At 42.1% G+C, this 19,090-nt stretch overlaps 1 pseudogene; it reads right to left on the bottom strand.

Moving 5' to 3' along the window:
- The window catches only part of LOC115855777 (receptor-binding cancer antigen expressed on SiSo cells pseudogene), a 111,211-nt pseudogene that overhangs the window by 91,286 nt on the left and 835 nt on the right, over positions 1-19,090 (bottom strand).

Here is a 19,090-nt window from a genome sequence, read left to right as displayed (position 1 = left end):
AGAGAAACCACCACAACAGATCACGTATGGACAACCTTCATGCCTGCCGTTCTGCAGGACGCTAAGAAAATTCACGGGAACATTCAATTCCATAAACAGAGACATTCAAACGGCAAACCAGGAAATTCACCGAATTACAACCGCCATCCTCCTTCCACCGTCTGAAGATACTCTGAGCTCAAATCCAGAAATCTACTTGACTGGATGCCCTCTGGACTCAGAAACTAGGTTTCCAACTATGAATCTTTGTTTTTGTTTCCTCAGAAACTCCTCTCATAAATGCCTGACTGCTCACACCACACAGAGACCTAACTTAGATGGACACGGACACCCTCCTGCACCACTGCCTCTCGAAACACACAGAAGAGTTTAACTGCACTGACTTATTCTCAAGACTAAGACACTAGTTCGCTGAGCTATGAAACAAGGTACCTTAGCTTCTGGGCCGTGAGACTTCTTGTGCAAGTTTCAAAGTGGGAGTGGAGAGGAATGAAGGGCGGCAGAACATGCCACTTTAGCATAAGAATTATTTTGAACTAAAGGCACTTGAAAAACAACGGCAGAGTTTTGTTGCTGTTGTTAGAAAGGCGGTTAGAAGAGCATTTTAATCTCTGCTTCTCTTTTTGGAAAGAGGACATTAAAACTCCCATGTGAAAGGTGCCATCGCCCCTGTGCCGGGAGAAGAGAAACTTTCTTTGCTGGGGAGTCAGAGCCGAGAGAATTCTACACAAACAGACCTTGTTAAAATAATTCTTGCCCTCCTTTAGCCTCTGCCCATGGCTCAGTTACTCTCCTACAGCTGCCACTCTTTACATGCTACGGGCCAGTATAAAAGCAAGTAGATTCTGCCAAGTTTTGCGTCTTCACTTCCTTACGAGGGCTCCTGGTTCACATAAAGCTTACATAAATGCGTATGCTTTTCTCCCGGGAATGTGTCTTAATGGCAGTTTAATTCTCAGGTCCAGCTGAAAAACCCTAAGAGGGGAAAGGTAAAGGTTTGCCTCCCCTACATGTATGATGACTTCTGGGCTACTTACATGTCAGACTGAAAACTCAAAGTCTGTTACTTAGTTTTTTATTTCTTCCATAATACTTCTATGTTCCAACACCACTTAATTTTTTTGACAGTTTGGAAATGGACCAAAAGCACAACAACAACAACAACAACAAAAATAGATAAAGTTTGTAATCAAAATTAAAAACTTTTGTGCAACAACTCAATAGCAAAGAAATAAACAAGTCACGGGGATGTCATGCACAGCATGGAAACCAGAGTTAATAACACTGTGCCGTCTATTGGAAACGTGCCAAGAGAGAAAATCTTAAAAGTTTTTATCACAAGAAAAAAATTCTTGTAACTATGTATGGTGATGTATGCTACTAGACATTGCGGTGATCATTTCACAACATATACAAACGTCGAATCATCATGCTGTACACCTGAAACTAATATAATTTTATATGTCAGTTTTATCCAAATTTTTTTAGAAGTCTGTGCAACAGAGGGTACTATCAAAAAGTGAAAAGACAATCTGCAGGATGGAAGAAAATATTTGCAAACCATACATCTAATAAGAGTCCAGAATATTTTAAAACTTTCACAACTCAACAGCAAAAAGAGAAACAACTCAATTACAAAATGGATAAAGGACTTGAACAGACAAAAAAAGGTATATAGGTAGCCAACAAACTTATGAAAATATGCTCACGATTAACTTGCATGAAGTAAAGGTACAAATTAAAACCACATTTCACACCCACGAGAATGGCTATAATAAAATATAGTAAAATAATGAATTAAATAAACCAAAAGAATTAAATAAGTAAAAATATAATCAAATAAAATAGAGAAAATTAACAAAATCAAAATTGGTTCTTTGCAAAGAGTCACAAAGTTGACAAATTTTTAGTCAGATGGACTAAGAAAAAACAGACTCGCATAACTGCAAGCAGAAATGAAAATGGGGGCATTACTACCAATTTTACAGAAATAAAACAGATTATAAGAGAATACTATGAACAACTATATGGTAATAAAGTCTATAACCTATTAGAAATGGACAAATTCCTAGAAACACAAAACCTATCAAGACTAAATCATGAAGAAACAGAAATTCTGAATAGATCTATAACTAGTAAGAAGACGGAATCTGTAATAAAAAATCTCCTGACAAAGGACAGTCCTGCACTTAATGGCTTCACTGGTGAATTCTACCAAACATTTAAAGAGGAACCAATATTTACAGACTTTTCCCAAAAAGTGAGGAAGGAAGACTTCCTAATTCATTCTATGAAACCAGCATTACCCTGATACCAAAGCCAGACAAACACACTATAGAGAAGAAAACTACAGACCAATATCCCCTGTGAACACTGATGACAAAATCTCCAACAATATACTAGCAAATCAAACTCAGCAGCATATAAAAGGCTTATACACCATGACCAAATGGGATTTATTGCTGGATGATTCAACATGGGAAAATGGATTAATATAAAACACATTACAAAATGAAGGGAGAAAACCTCATGATCATCTCAATTGATGCAAAAAAAGCATTTGACAAAAACGCAACACCCTTTCATGATAAAAACCCTTAACAAAAATAGGAATAGAAGGAAAGTACCTCAATGTAATGAAAGCTACGTATGAAAAACCCACAGCAAACATAATACTCAATGGTGAAAGACTGAAAGCTTTTCCTCTAAGTTCAGGAACAAGGCAAGGATGCCCACTTTTGCCACTTCTATTCAACATAAGTACTGGAAATTCTAGCCAGAGCAATTAGGGAAGAAAAAGGAATGAAAGGCATACAAACTGGAAAGGAAGAATTATCTCTGTTCAAAGATAATATGGGGCTTCCCAGGTGGCACAGTGGTTGGGAGTCCGCCTGCCAATGCAGGGGACGTGGGTTCGTGCCCCGGTCTGGGAGGATCCCACATGCCGTGGAGCGGCTGGGCCTGTGGGCCATGGCCGCTGAGCCTGCGTGTCCGGAGCCTGTGCTCCGCAATGGGAGAGGCCACAGCAGTGAGAGACCCGCATACTGCAAAAAAAAAAAAAAGATAATATGATCTTATGTATAGAAAACCCTAACAATTCCACAAAGAAACTGTTAGAGCTAATAAATGAATTCAGTACTGTCACAGAATACAATGTCAACACAGACAAGACACAGTTGTATTTCTGTTCTATACACTAACAATGAACAATCTGAAAAGGAAACTATGAAACAATCCCATTACAATAGCATCAAAAGGAATAAAATAACTTAAAACTTAACTTAACCAAGGAGGTAAAAAACTAGTACAATGGAAATTTCAAAATACTGCAGAAAGAAATTAAAGAAGACATAAGTAAATGGAATTACACCTCATGTTCAAGGACTGGATGCCTTTTCATTGTTAAGATGGCAATACTACCTAAAACAGTCCACAGATTCAAAGCCAATCCCTATAAAAATCTTAATGACATTATTTGCAGAAATAGAAAAATCCATCTTACAATTCACATGGAATCTCAAATGATTTTTGATAAGGATGCTAAGATCATTCAGTGGGGAAAGGACAGTCTTTTTTTTTTGCGGTACGCAGGCCTCTCACTGCTGTGGCCTCTCCCGTTGCGGAGCACAGGCTCCGGACACTCAGGCTCAGCGGCCATGGCTCACGGGCCCAGCCGCTCTGCGGCACACAGGATCCTCCCGGACCGGGGCATGAACCCGCGTCCCCCGCATCAGCAGGCGGACTCTCAACCACTGCGCCACCAGGGAAGCCCAGGACAGTCTTTTTAACAAATGTTTCTGGGAAAACTGGATATCCACATGCAAAAGAATGAAGTCGGATCCTTACCCAACACCACATATAAAAATTAACTCAGGGACTCCCCTGGTGGCGCAGTGGCTAAGACTCTGCACTCCCAATGCTGGGGGACTGGGTTCGATCCCTGGTCAGGAAACTAGATCCCACATGCATGCTGCAACTAAGAGTTTGCATGCCACAACTAAGGAGCCCTGGAGCTGCAACTAAGAAGCCCACCTGCTGCAACTAAGGAGCCTGTGAGCTGCAACTAAGGAGCCCGCCTGCCGCAACTAAGACCCGGTGCAACCAAATAAATAAATAAATGTTAAAAACAAAAACAAGAACAATAAAACTAACTCAAGTGGATTAAGCTTAAATGTAAGACCTAAAACTATAAAACTCTCAGAAGAAAACATAAGGCAAAATCGCCACAGCACTGGATTTGGGAATGATTGCTTGGATATGACACCAAGGGTACACGCAATAAAAGAAGAACCGACAAATTAGACCATGAAAATTAAAAACTTGTTAATCAAAAGACAATATCAGGGCTTCCCTGGTGGCACAGTGGTTAAGAATCCGCCTGCCAGTGCAGGGGACACAGGTTCAGATCCTGGTCAGGGAAGATCCCACATGCCGCCGAGCAACTAAGCCTGTGCGCCACAACTACTGAGCCCGTGTGCCACAACCACTGAAGCCCACGTGCCTAGAGCCTGTGCTCCACAACAAGAGAGAAGCCACCACAATGAGAAGCCTGCACGCTGCAATGAAGAGTAGCTCCCGCTCGCCACAACTAGAGAAAGCCTGTGTGCAGCAACGAAGACCCAACGCAGCCAAAAATAAATTAATTAAATAAATATATATATATTAAAACAATTAAAAGATAATATCAAAGAGTAAAAAGGCAACCCACAGAATGGGAGAAAATATTTATAAATCATTTATCTCATAAGGTACTAATGTCCAGAATATATAAAGAACTCCAAAAACTCAACAACAAAACCAACCTGATTAAAAAATGTGCAAAAAAACTTGAATAGAGGGCTTCCATGGTGGCACAGTGGTTAAGAATCCTCCTGCCAATGCAGGGGACATGGGTTCAAGCCCTGGCCTGGGAAGATCCCACAAGCCGCAGAGCAACTAAGCCCATGCACCACAACTACTGAGCCTGCGCTCTAGAGCCCGCGAGCCACAACTACTGAGCCCGCATGCCACAATTACTGAAGCCCATGCGCTTAGAGCCTGTGCTCTGCAACAAGAGAAGCCACGACAATGAGAAGTCCGTGCACTGCAACAAAGAGTAGCCCCCGTGCACCACAACTAGAGAAAGCCCGCGCACAGCAATGAAGACCCAACACAGCCAAAAATAAAAACAAATAAATTAAATAATTAAAAAAAAACTTGATATGTCTCCAAGGAATACATTTAAATGGCCAAGAAGTACATGAAAATATGCTAAACATAACAGATCATTAAGGAAATGCAGATCAAAACTACACTGAGATACTACCTCACGCCCATTAATTAGCATGGCTATTATTAAACAAAACAGGACAAAACCCAGAAAATAACAAGTGCTGGCGAGGATGTGGAAAATTGGTCTCCTGTGCAATGTTGGTTGGAATGTAAAATGGTGCACCCACTATGGGAAACAGTACAGCGGTTCCGCAAAAATTTAAAAATAGATTACCAGATGACCCACCAATTCCACTTCTGGGCGTGTGGTGAAAAGAACTGGAAGCACAGACTCAGATCTCTGTAGTACACTCATGTTCACAGCAGCATTATTCACAACAGCTAAAATGTGAAAGCAACCCAAGTTTCTATCAACAGATGAACAGATAAGCAAGATGTGGTACATACATATGGTGGAATATTATTCAGCCTTAAAAAGGAAAGAAGTTCTGGCATATGCTACAACATGGATGAACCTTGAGGATATTATGCTAAGTAAAATAATGTCCCCAAAACACAAATACTACATGACTCCACTTACATGAGGTACTTGGAGCAGTAAAACTCAAAGGGAGAGAAAGTGGAATTGTGATCTCCAGGGCCTGGGAGGAGGGGAAATGGACAGCTATCGTTTGGTGGGCACAGAGTTTCAGATTTATAACATGAAAACATTATGGGGGTGGATGGTGGGATGATGGCACAACATTATGAACGTATTTAGTACACTGAACTGTGCACTAAAAATGGTCAAGACAGTCCATTTTATGTTGGATTTTACCACAATAAAAATTGAGAAAAAGAAAAAGCTGATACGACATTACCAGTGGTAGAGCTTGAAAAGGCCCTTACTATAAACTCATTGACAGGATTAAATCCTGTCAAGGGGGCTTCCCTGGTGGCGCAGTGGTTGAGAATCTGCCGGCTAATGCAGGGAGACACGGGTTCGAGCCCTGGTCTGGGAAGATCCCACATGCCGGGGCACAACTAGGCCCGTGAGCCACAACTACTGAGCCTGCGCGTCTGGAGCTTCTGCTCCGCAACAAGAGAGGCCGCGACAGTGAGAGGCCCGCGCACCGCGATGAAGAGTGGCCCCCGCTTGCCACAACTAGAGAAAGCCCTCGCACAGAAACGAAGACCCAACACAGCAAAAATAAATTAATTAATTACTAAACTCCTACCCCAACATCTTCTTAAAAAAAAAAAAATCCATTGAAAGGGAAATACAAACAAAACTACATCAGCAATTAATATTTTATAGCAAAGTGACCTGCTTCCACGGAAAAAGAAATATTCCATATGAGAAAGAGTAAGAAACCAACAAAAGGGATAATCAGATTCATACACTGAAAACCCATGACGGAGTTAACATCCGGGAGAAATGTTTACATAAAAGTGTAGCTCCTTTTTTGATCTCCAATAAGATACTGCAGATCTTCCAAATAACTTAGAAAACATCACTAATATCTATCCACACACAACTGACAGAAAACCATGACAAGGTTAGTTAACACGCTTCATTAACGGTATAAAATTATCATTTCCAGTTTGTAGCCTGGTGACAATTCTTCTGTTTTAGTTATGGTATTTGAAAACTCTTCTTAAAATTTATGTTAAAAGTACAGCAACAGCTAATGCTATTCCATAATGGAAAATTAGTTGTTGCCATAGTTGCAAACTTAACATGTTTTTCGCACTGTGCCCTTTACTGCTCCTAAATCCCGATAAAAGGAACAAAGTCTAAAGATAAATGGTACAATCACCTAAGGGGTAGTTTAGGGTCCAACTTAACGTCCTGTACACTTCATTCCCTCCAGCGATCACACTGAAGGGAGGAAGGACACGATACGTCAGCATAAGGAAAGGCGGAAGGGCTGCGAATCCTCCAGGGTGGTCAAGACGAAGACTGTGGCGGTTAGCACGCCTCAGCCCCTCCTCGCGGCTTTGTCCAGGACACCTCCCCTCGCCGACCTCCCACCCATCTCCTCTCAAACCCGGACACAGTCAGTGGGGCTCACACTTCAACACAGAGACGCCCAGAGGGTCAGGATCCGGTCCTCAACCCGCAGGACAGGTTCTGCCCCAAGAACTTCCCTGATCACAGGCACTTGGCAATTTGCATTTCTTAGGAAACCATGGACCAAAAGATCCTTTTGAAGACGCCTAAAACTAGACAACAGATCAGGAAACACTACTGCTTTTCTAAGACTACAACACCAAAACAGCAAAATAGTTTCTTAGCTAATTCTCTTTCTTTCTGGCTGAGCCCTGCTTGGTAGACACTAAATTAACTCCACATTAAGAGGAAAACGTGCTGACACAGGATTTCCTTTTGCCCCCAACTCTCACGTTGGATGCATTTCACTAAACAAAGTGCGTCATGCTGCCAATGGATTTCTTACCATTTTCACCATGAAAGATTCCTTACCTGCCCTGGGATCAACAGGGCCCCATCTCTAAGAGGACCCGCCCTCTGTTACCTGCTCTGCCGCTCTGTTCCAGTTTATCCTCCAGATGTACACCAAGGTGAAGAGGGTTTGAAAGAAGACACAGGCCGTCAATCCGGACCAGAGACCTGTGGGTGGGAAACAAGTATCCCGTTCAGATTTTCTGCAGTCCCCCTCCTGGCATCATTAACATTCTCCCGTAGCTACTGTATCCATAGCGCCACCTGCAGCTTCCACTACAATTTTAGATAATTATGGACCAGGATCAGACTCAAGCTTACCACTGACCAGGTTTGATTCCAACTCTAGTGGGAACCCTCTGGAAGGCTTTAGATGGGTGTGTGCATGTACCTGTGAGACTGATGTTTCTAGAAGCCCACTTTGAGAACCATCTCTCCAATTGCTGTGTACAAGAGATGACTGAGAAACAATATAAACAATGCCTATCTCCTTATGAGAAGAAACTATTTAAATCACTTAAATATCATTGCGTAACAAAGTGGATATAAAATACCCATTCACATATGAATAACTGCACTACAAAGCCAGCTGTCTAGGCTTGAGTTGGAACCCAGTACAAACTGGGAATTAGTCTGCTAACCTGTTCACATGTCTGGGGCCCCACGTTGGCAAGAGGTCACTGAGGCTGGGCCTCCCGTGGACTCCCGGCCATTTCACTGGAATAACCTCTCGAGTTGAGAAGCAGATGGATGGACAGTTTATACCCTTTGATGGACTGATTCCATTCCTAGGAACCCATCCTAAGGAGAGACTCAGGAATGTCGTTAACGGTTCATATACCCGGGATGCTCGTCACAATGTTATTTAAAAGAGGAGCAACTTACAGCATCGCTACTTATTAGAGAATTGCTAATCAAAACTACAATGAGGTACCACCTCACACTGGTCAGAACGGCCATCATTAAAACATCTACAAATAAATGCTGGCGAGGGTGTGGAGAAAAGGGAACCCTCCTACGCTGTTTGTGGGAATGTCAGTTGGTGCAGCTACTATGGAAAACAGTAAGGAGATTCCTCAAAAAACTAAAAACAGAGTTGCTACATGATCCAGCAATCCCACTCCTGGGCATATACCCAGACAAAACTATAATTCAAAAAGATACATGCACCCCAATGTTCATAGCAGCACTATTCACAACAGCCAAGACATGGAAACCACCTAAATGTCCATCAACAGAGGAACGGATAAACATGTGGTACATATACACAATGGAATACTACTCAGCCATAAGAAAGAATGAAATAATGCCATTTGCAGCTACATGGATGGACCTAGAGATTATCATACTAAGTGAAGTTATTCAGAAAGAGAAAGACAAATACTATATGACATCACTTATATGTGGAATCTAAAATATGACACAAATGAACTCATCTACAAAATAGAAACAGACTCATAGACACAGAGAACAGACTTGTGGTTGCCAAGGTGGGGGGGCGGGTGGGGGAGGGATGGATTGGGAGTTTGGGGTTAGTAGATGCAAAGTATTACACACAGAATGGATAAACAGCAAGGTCCTACTGTATAGCACAGGGAACTATATTCAATATCCTAGAATAAACCATCATGGAAAAGAACATAAAAAAGAATGTATATTTATGTATATAACTTAGTCACTTTGCTCTACAGCAGAAATTAACACAGCATTGTAAATCAGCAATACTTCAATTAAAAGATAAAAGGGGGGCAATTTAAATGTCCACTATTAGAGAAGCATTAAATAAACGATACAAGGAAATGCTAGACAATTACTAAAAGCCATGTCTTTAACATGGGACCGGGGGAAATTACATATTCAGTATAACCCCACTTCTGTGAATAACAGAAAATACTGGGAGAAAAATAATTTTAAAAGGCGGGAATAAAATACATTGAAATACGTCAGGGTTTATATTTGAGGAGTGAACTAGAGGTAATTTTAATTTTCATCATTATATTTTTTATGTATTTTCACAAGATTTCCATGTTGTTAATGTATAATTAATAGTTTAAAAGTGTTATTTAACAAATCTGAGCACCTGCTAAGTAAGTCCAATAGCGAGAAGCACTTTTATGGACAAAAAGCGAGATCTGCCGTGTTCTTATTCTAAAGAGCTCAGTGTCTAGTAGAGGAGAGGTTTTTAGGTTTTTTGCTTTTTTAAAGCAAAGCTGAATTGTGAAACCCCAGCAGCTCATCAGGCAGAGGCTCTGGCTCTTTGGTTAAACGGTGTTTCCCTGGTGTCGACGACGGTGCTTGGAGGGATGAGACCGAATAAATACTTGGCAGTTGTGTGTCCCAAGCAGAGAAGGGCGAAATCCTGCTTGACGCTGATCGAATACCCCACAGGCTCCCAGCCTGAACCGGTCAGCAAGAGACATGACGCTGAGGACAGTTACTCATTAAGCCATCACATGACAACGTTTCCAAAGAGTCAGGATAAGAAACTAAGCACCTCTGTTTGTGTGGACACAGAAGGCTCTCACGACAGCTGCGGGATTAAAATTTCACAGAGCAACGGGGACAGATTCAAACTTGTTTACACGGTAAAAATGTACTGGTTGGCACAGAACAGAAGGATCTACTTGAATACATACTGCAGCGTTGGGTCAGTCCTCGAATCAGACTATATTCTGCAGGAAACACAGCTCATCGTTGCTAAGGAGATCCATAGAAATTGCAGATGTGCATATGGATGCAGAACACACAACTTACCCCGAAAGCACATGACAGATTGTTTTGCACAATTCTATACAGTTAGAATCTTGGTAAAATGGATAGATTTCTGAAAACATGTATAATTTGCCAAAGCTGACCCCCCCCGCAAAAGATATAAAGTCTAAACAAACTGATTTCAGAGAAGGAGTTGTAAAAGCTGTAACAGAGTCCTCCAAAACACCCAGCATGAACGTTTCATAGAATTTAGCCAAACCTCCATAATACAGATCATTCAGGGCATCCAAACGGGAAATAATTTCAATTCTCTTTATGTTATGAATGTAACATTAATGCTACTAATATCAACCCTTAGAAAGATTACATAAAAGATAAAGCTACAGACCAATCTTCCTCATAACTATCATTGCAAAATTCTTGAATAAAATATTAGCAGAGTCCAGCAGCTCGCTGGAAGAGTAGCACACAGCAATCAGGACTGTTCCATATGAGGAAACCAAGTGGTATCACTTATCATCATAATCGGTCTAAGGAGAACAATGATAGAATCATCTCTGTAGGCACTAAAAGGCCATTTGACAAAATCCTCAACCGTCCTTGTTGGAAACATTCAATAAAGCAGACTCCATGGATACCTCCTGAACATTGTTTTAAAAAAGATGCACACATGAACTTATTTATGTGTGTCTTTGTGTATGCTTTGATGACATATTTAAGACCATTTAAAAATCGAGACGGAGTAACTGTGGTTCAGGCATGGAGCTGGGTGGCCTTTGTGGATGTGGTTTCAGACACGTTCCTGCATCATCGAGAACTTGAATTTTCTGCACTGTATCAGACTCAAGGACACCAACAGCCTTTCTCAAAAGAATCTCTGCCAGCAGCTGCAACCTTATGATATCAAGGTCTCCCCTTGTAACTATGCAACCATTTCAACCCCAGCCAATCCTTGCTTAACAAGCACCCTTACTTCTCGCCAGCTCCAATACTAACTCTTGACAAACAGCTTAGGCAGCTTTGTGGTTTTTGCCTTTATAAGCCTGCCCCGTTCTGCAGTCTGGCAGAAAACAAGAACAGCTTCTTGAATCTGTGTCTCCCAGTCTATAGTGCTCATCTTGCCTCAAATAAAACTCTCTTCTGTTCCTTAATACAGATTATTGATTATTGGCGTCAACAGTGTGTATGTCAGCCCCAAATCCAACATGCTATTTGGTAGAGAAACAACAGAAGCACTATTTCTGAGGTCCTAAACAAGACAAGCATTTCCACTAATACCATGACAATTTATTGTTCTACTACAGGTGTTTAGGCAGGAAAAAGAAATCAGTGGAATAACATCTGGAATGGAGACTATAAAATTATCACATTATTTGTAGACGATATGATTGTATCCTTGGAAAATCCAAGAGAATCATCTGAAAACTACTGCGAACAGCAAGAGGCATTCAGAATTGTAACAAGACAGAAAATTCACAATCATTAACAGCTCTCTACATACAACCAACTTTTAGACGACGCAACGAAAGAGAAGGCATCCAACAGCAACAAAAGCACACAGTGCCGAGGGATACCTTTACAAGGAAAATGACAAAAGCATGCCTGAGCAGACGCTAGCATTTCTCAAATGTTCATAAGATATTTGAACACAGAAGCTGAGACCGCCAGGAAAGCACCTATTTTATGAAAACACAGATGGCCTCCAGGTCTTGGACCGAGATAATAATAAAGAAAATTTTATTTCTTCCTTTCCGATTTGGACCCTTTTTAATTCTCTTTCTTGCCTAACTACTCTGTCTCCAGCTTCCAATACCATATGGGATAGAAAGAGCAAACGCAGACATCCTTGTCTTATTCTTGGTCCGGGGGAAACTTTCTGTCTCAGCACCGAGTGTTCTGTTAGCCATGAGTTCTTCACGTATGGCCTTCATCATGCTGGACAATCTTTCATCTTTTGTGAATCACTTTTACATATTTTTCTCTCCCATTTCATTTTTTTTAATGTGGTAAAATGTACATAACATAAACTTACCCTTTTAAGCATTTTAAAATATATAATTCAGTGGCATTACACGCATTCACCACTATCCACGGACAGAAATTTATCATCATTCCAAATGGAAACTGTGCACCCATGAGCCCACTGCCCTCCAGACGTTAGTAACCACCATTCTGTTTCTGTCTCTATGCATGTGGCTGGGTACCCGGCATAAGTGGAATCACGTGATATTTGTCTCCAGTTCATTTTACGTGATTTTGTCAAACTTCCCCTTTTGTATCTCTGCTTTATTCTACCTTTGGTTGTTTCTAAAGTGGTCTTCATTTCTGTTCAAGTGTTCTTTTTCTCTTCCATTTCTTTCCTAAGTTTTAATTACTTGTTTGTCCTCTCCTTATTGTTTTCTCATCTATTCTTTAATCTTTTAACGCATTTCTTTGGGTTTTTTCTTTTCCTTCAAAGATTATGCTTCGGTCTCTCAAGAAACTGTGAGAATTATCCATCTGGATGTCCATTATTTCATATAAGGTTTTATCTCCTCTTCCTTAGAGGTGTATGTGTGTACACATGTGTGTAGTGTCTATGCGTGGGCACTGGGTTTGTTCTTTTCTAATACTGATCCGTGGACACAAACAGCTCTAGCGGGCAAGTATTTGCTGAGGAAGAGCATGGTAGGTTAGGGCAGGTATCCAAGGCAGGCTGAGGCTCCAATTCAGGTTTACTGCCTTAACATCTTTTGTAAAATCTGTTTTTTCTTGCCATGGAAATATATGCAAATAGTCATAAACATATGAAAAGGTGCCCAGCATCATTAGTCATCAGGGAAATGCAAGTTAAAATCACACTGAGAGGGCTTCCCTGGTGGCGCAGTGGTTGGGAGTCTGCCTGCCGATGCAGGGGACGCGGGTTCGTGCCCCGGTCCGGGAGGATCCCACGTGCCGCGGAGCGGCTGGGCCCGTGAGCCATGGCCGCTGAGCCTGCGCGTCCGGAGCGAGAGGCCCGCGTACCGGAAAACAAAAAAACAAAACAAAACAAAACAAAAAAATCACACTGAGAAACCACTACACAGCTACCAGAATGGTTAATTTTTTTAAACTGACATCATCAAGTGCTGGAGAGGCTGTGGAGCTAGTAGACTCTCACATACACACACACCACACACACACACACACACACACACTCGACAAACGCAGCCACACACACACATACACACACAACACTCTACACACGCACCACCACACACACACATGGGGACTGTGAATTGGTACAAGCACGACGGAAAGTTATCTGGCTACTGAAGTTATGCATGTATCTGCTGCCACGTGGAAATTCTCTAGCCGCGACTAGATATAGGGGTATAAGGGGGTGCTGGTAGCCTCCCGGGGGTAGATACGCAGGCGGGTTGCCTTCGCCATAGTTCATTGCACACATTCATAACCCATGCAGTTTTGTATTTATATCATATCCAATAAAAATGCAGGGTTTTATTACCCCCAAAATATGCTAGACTACATGCAAGGTTCAAACGTGTGATCTCTTCAGCAGTCAGCAGGGAGAGCTTTCCTAAAGGCAAGTGGCAAATAAACACCTTAATTCTCTGAGTCTCAGGGGACGAAGGGTGTGAGTGCAGCCCAGGACTCCTTCCTTCCTTCCGGCCCTAATCTGGTCTCCTAGAAAACTGGCTGATTTGCTCATAACTTATACCACACTGCAAGGAATATACTGACTGCATACATAGTTTTTAAAATGTTAACGTTTTGTACCTCCTTTTACCCCATCGTGGATTAGTCTGAGGACCTGGATAACAGAATTAAGTGCAACGTGGCACGTCTCTCTATCATGTTCAGGTCTCTGGGTAGCAAGTGGCAAAAAAAATTCAATTCAAACACTGGGTCCCTGACATTTGGAAATTGACTGGTTTATGAGAGGAACTATGACGATGTCCTTCACACAGGTGCTTTTAGCTTCGAGCCTTAACTGAACACAAACGATCTTATCAGGACTTGTCTCTGAGCTCTGCCTTCCTCTGTCTCAGCTTTATTCTCAGCGAGTCATTTCCCCTGCGGTGCCAACAAATTAGCTACAAGTGGCTCTAGGATTCTACCATCTGCATAGCTGGTGAGCCCATGGGGAAAGCGTGTCTCTGTCATGATAGGTCTAAACAAAGTTCTGGGAGGGCTGAATGGTCAGGCTTGGGTTATCCGCACTGGAGAGGGGTCACAGAGTGGACCACCCACAATGAAGAAACTTTAAGGACAAAAAAGGGGTAATGGACTAGGAAAGTATGGTGGCCAGGCGTACTATATTTCCCCAAAGAAATAGCTTGTAGGCACTCACCCCACAATCCTGTACCTGCAAGTGGTAATCTCACTCGCCCAGAGATACTTAAATCCATGGGCACATCGTAATCAAAAGCTGGAAGGGGAGCGTTTCAACTTGGGGGTGAAAGAATCCCCAGTCCACTCTTCGGTTTCATAAACACACCACCTTGTTCTGCTGAAGAATCTGGACATGGGTTTTCTTAGGTCCGTCTCCCAAGGCAATAAAAATAAAAACAAAAATAAACACATGAGACCGAACTAAACTTACAAGCTTTTGCACAGCAAAGGAAACCATAAAAGAAAACAAAAAGACTACCTACAGAATGACCGACAGGGCTTAATTTCCAAAATATACAAACAGCTCATAATACTCAACAACAAACAAACAACCCAATCGAAAAATGGGCAGAAGACCTAAACAGACATTTCTCCAAAGAAGAAATACAAATGGCCAATAGGTACATGAAAAGATGCTCAACGTCGATGATTGACAGAGAAATGTGGGACTTCCCTGGTGGTACAGGGCTTAAGACTCTGAGCTCCCAATGCAGGGGGCCTGGGTTCGATCCCGGGTCAGGGAACTAGATTCCACGAGCATGCTGCAACTAAGACCTGGTGCAAATAAATAAATAAAATAAAAATTTTTTAAAAAGAGAAATGCAAATCAAATCTACAATGAGGTATCACCTCACACTGGTCACAATGGCCATCTTTAAAAAGTCTACAAATAACAAATGCTGGAAAGGGTGTGGAGAAAAGGGAACCCTCCTACACTGCTGGTGGGAATGTAAATTGGTGCAGCTACTACGGAAATGGTATGGAGGTTCCTCAGAAAATATACTACCATATGATCCAGCAATCCCACTCCTGGGCATACACCCAGACAAAACTCTAATTCAGAAAGACACATGCATGGCTATGTTCACAGCAGCACTATTCGCAATAGCTGAGACACAGAAACAGTGGAAATGTCCATCAGCAGAGGAATGGATAAAGAAGCTGTGCTATGTATATACACAGTGGAATTCTACTCAGCCATAAGAATGAAATAATGCCATTTGCAGCAACATGGATGCAACTAGAGGTTATCATATTAAGTAAGTCAGAAAGAAAGACAATATTATATGATACCACTTATATGTGGAATCTAAAATATGACACGAATGAACTTATCTATGAAACAGAAACAGACTCACAGACATAGAGAATACAATGGTGGTTGCCAAAGGGGAGGGGGCTGGGGGAGGGCTGGAGTGGGATGTTGGGATTAGCAGATGCAAACTATTATCTATAGGATGGATGAACAACAAGGTCTTACTGCATAGCACAGGGAACTATATTCAGTATTCTATGATAAACCAATTAATGGAAAAGAATTAAAAAAAAAAAGAATGTATACAGAGAATTCCCTGGCGGTCCAGCGGTTAGGACTCTGTGCTTTCACTGCTGAGGGCTCAGGTTCAATCCCTGGTTGGGGAACTAAGATCCCACAAGCCGTGTGGGGAAAAGAAAAGTGTATGTGTATATATATATATATATATATGTATAACTTAATCACTTTGATGTACAACAAAAATTAACACAACACTGTAAATCAACTCTACTTCAATTTAAAAAATTACACACACAGAAAAAGAATTTGGATGTGGTTTTAAAATACGCCAAAAAAAAGCCATCAATTGATTTCTCCAGTTAATAAAAACAATGCTCAAGAGTTGGCAGAGTCAAACTCCTGGCGATGTTGCCATTAGAACTGCGACAGATTCTTCTTAAGATCCTCCTGTCTAATCCTCAGCGGAAGCAGCAGCCCTTTGCTGCTCAGAGGTTAACTTGCCTTAGATGATATTCTGATATCATGCCTTCGATTGCCTATTTTCACGTTGGAATTCTGTTCATTATTTACATGTTAAAAAACTGTGGCATGAGTCCTATGTCAGTTTACCTAGTCCCTTACATAACATTCCTTAGCTCAGGGTTTACAATGGTTACTCAGTGAACTCTGAGCCCATTTAGACATCACCACATGGTTCCAGAAACAGGTTTCCCCCGTTTTTTGAAAGTCTGCTTTACACCACTGTGCTTTCACTGAAGGCCTGCTTTAGTACCTGTGTTTGCTAATGGAAAGAAATCCAAAGAGGATGTTCGCTTTCAGGAGAGAAGCAGGTGAAGAGTGAAAACAGCATGCAGCGTTTGTAATTGCTACTTGGCTTTACTCCATTTTGGCTTAGGGACGCGTTCCTGGGAATGCTCTCCTCTGGGACAGCGGGAGAATCCGGCACTGACCTTAGACCGTGGGCCTACTGTGCACAGGCAACGCTTGGGTATGAAGTTGGCTTAGACACCGGTATGTGCTGGAAGCTACGGCTCTTCCCGGTAAAGTAAAAGGCCTGCTCACCAGCAACCTCCCCTTTACCAGCAAGATCACCGTGGCATCTCCATGTGGACTTCATGTTTTTGGCCAAAAGAAGGCAAGGAAGAAGGCGAAGGCGAGTTTGATGGTCATGCCACCTTCCTTCCTTCACCAAGAATCTCTTTAAATAACTCTCAAATTACTGTGGCTATTGAGAAAGCCACAAACGTGGACAGCGCAAGACACGGAGGCTGGAGTCCTTGAGACTGTACCATTCCTTTGTTCAATAAATATTTACAGAGTACCTACAACCGGCCAGATTCTTTGCTTGGTACTGACACTACGTTGAACACGAAAGACAGACACAAACAAATGGGTAAGGGACAGAGTGGCAGAGCCTGGTATTTCAGACATGGCGGTCAGTGAAGGCTTCTTTAGGGAGGTTACATTTAAGCAGGAAAGAGCAGAGTGCAAAAGCCCCAAAGTGGAGGTGTGCTTCTCGTTCTGTGAACAGCAAGAGAAGCACTCCACTAAGTGGGAGAATCATACAAACGGAGCCTGGAGAGGAGGCTGCAGGCCAGGACACGTACGGCTAGTTGAGTATTTTGGATTTTGTTCTATATGTCACAGGAAGTCACTGGAAAGCTTTGAGCAGGGAAGTAAGAGGGTCGAGGGTCTTGTGAAAGGATCACTGACAGCTGGGCAGAGAATGGCTGCAGCAAAGAGTATCAGTCAGGATCCAGCTGTGAAAAGAGAACCCACTCCAGTTACTACAGGTGGAGGGGATCTGAAGAGTAAGAGGGGTCAGAGGGACGCATGGAGTGATACCACTGATGAGAAGCTGCTGAAAATTCCCCTGGCTGGAAGGAACCCAGGGGAGCTGCACCAGCACCGGTGCCACCTGGAGATGCTGTCACTGTCATCCTGTATCTCCTAGAGAGCGGCCACCTTGACCAAGGAAGGAATCACCCCAGCTCCTCTTCCACTACAGAAACACCCAGCAACTGCCACAACTCACTGGAAGCCAGCTGGCAGGAGAACCGGGAAAAGAGTTCACACACTCTGGGTGTCTGTGGGACAGATTATAAAAGGGCAGGTGGAGGACTGAGAAATGACAGATAAATAACCTTCACCGAGTCCACAGTAGAAGCAGGAAACCCAGTAGGATGCTACATAAAGTGCCGGTGAAAATGATTATGGCTTGAACTAGGGCAAAAGTGGTTGAATTCAACCACTGGTATTTTTTTTTATGGTATTTTTTTTCTTCAACCACTGGTATTTTTTTTATTAATAATATGCATTTTATTCTATAAAGAAATAAACTATGTTCCAATGTGAGTTACTCTGATACGATAATTTTCATAGATTTTTTTCCACGTACATAACAAATATAATAGAGAAAACTCAATCTCAGCAACTAAGATATATTTCTCTTTCTATGGCCAGTGTTGTAAAAATAGTCTCCAAAACTTTCTGAGAGTTTGTAACCATCCTGTTAAAATGATATACTATTATTTCTTTTAATTGACAAATACATCCATGACAGTCGTCCTTCAACTGGAAAACCACTGGTATTTTTATTATGTTTTGAAACCAGGGCCAAAGAGAAGAGTCAGGATGATCTAAGGCCTGAGTAAATGGGATGAAGGGTGGTACCACTTGCTGAGACTGAGAACACTGGTGGAGGCGTGCACTGTATTTGTCTCGTGGATGAAGAGAAACCAACAGTTCTATGTACAGCTACCTTTAAGATGCCTATTATGAATCCCAGTATGAGTGGGATAGAGCTGAACATACTGGTTGGAGTTCAGAGGAAAGGGTGGGACCAGATGGGATTTAAAATCTTCTCTGACCACCATGCACGGGATTAGATGAGGCTGTGACTGTGGAAAGAGAAGAGGCCCAAGGACTGAGCCCTCAGGCACCTGAACACGTCAGGAAGCCTGGAAGGGGAGAAAGGTCCAGCAAGGAAAAACCCAGAGGACTTGGTCAGGGAGGGAAAAGGAAAACCAGAAGAATACAGGGTGATGGCGAACAAGCAAACACACTGTCTCCAG

Source organism: Globicephala melas, chromosome 20 (genome assembly GCF_963455315.2).
Source record: "Globicephala melas chromosome 20, mGloMel1.2, whole genome shotgun sequence".
Lineage (NCBI taxonomy): Eukaryota > Metazoa > Chordata > Mammalia > Artiodactyla > Delphinidae > Globicephala > Globicephala melas.
Note: the sequence above shows the minus strand (reverse complement) of the source record. Positions and strands in the feature narration are given on the sequence as shown.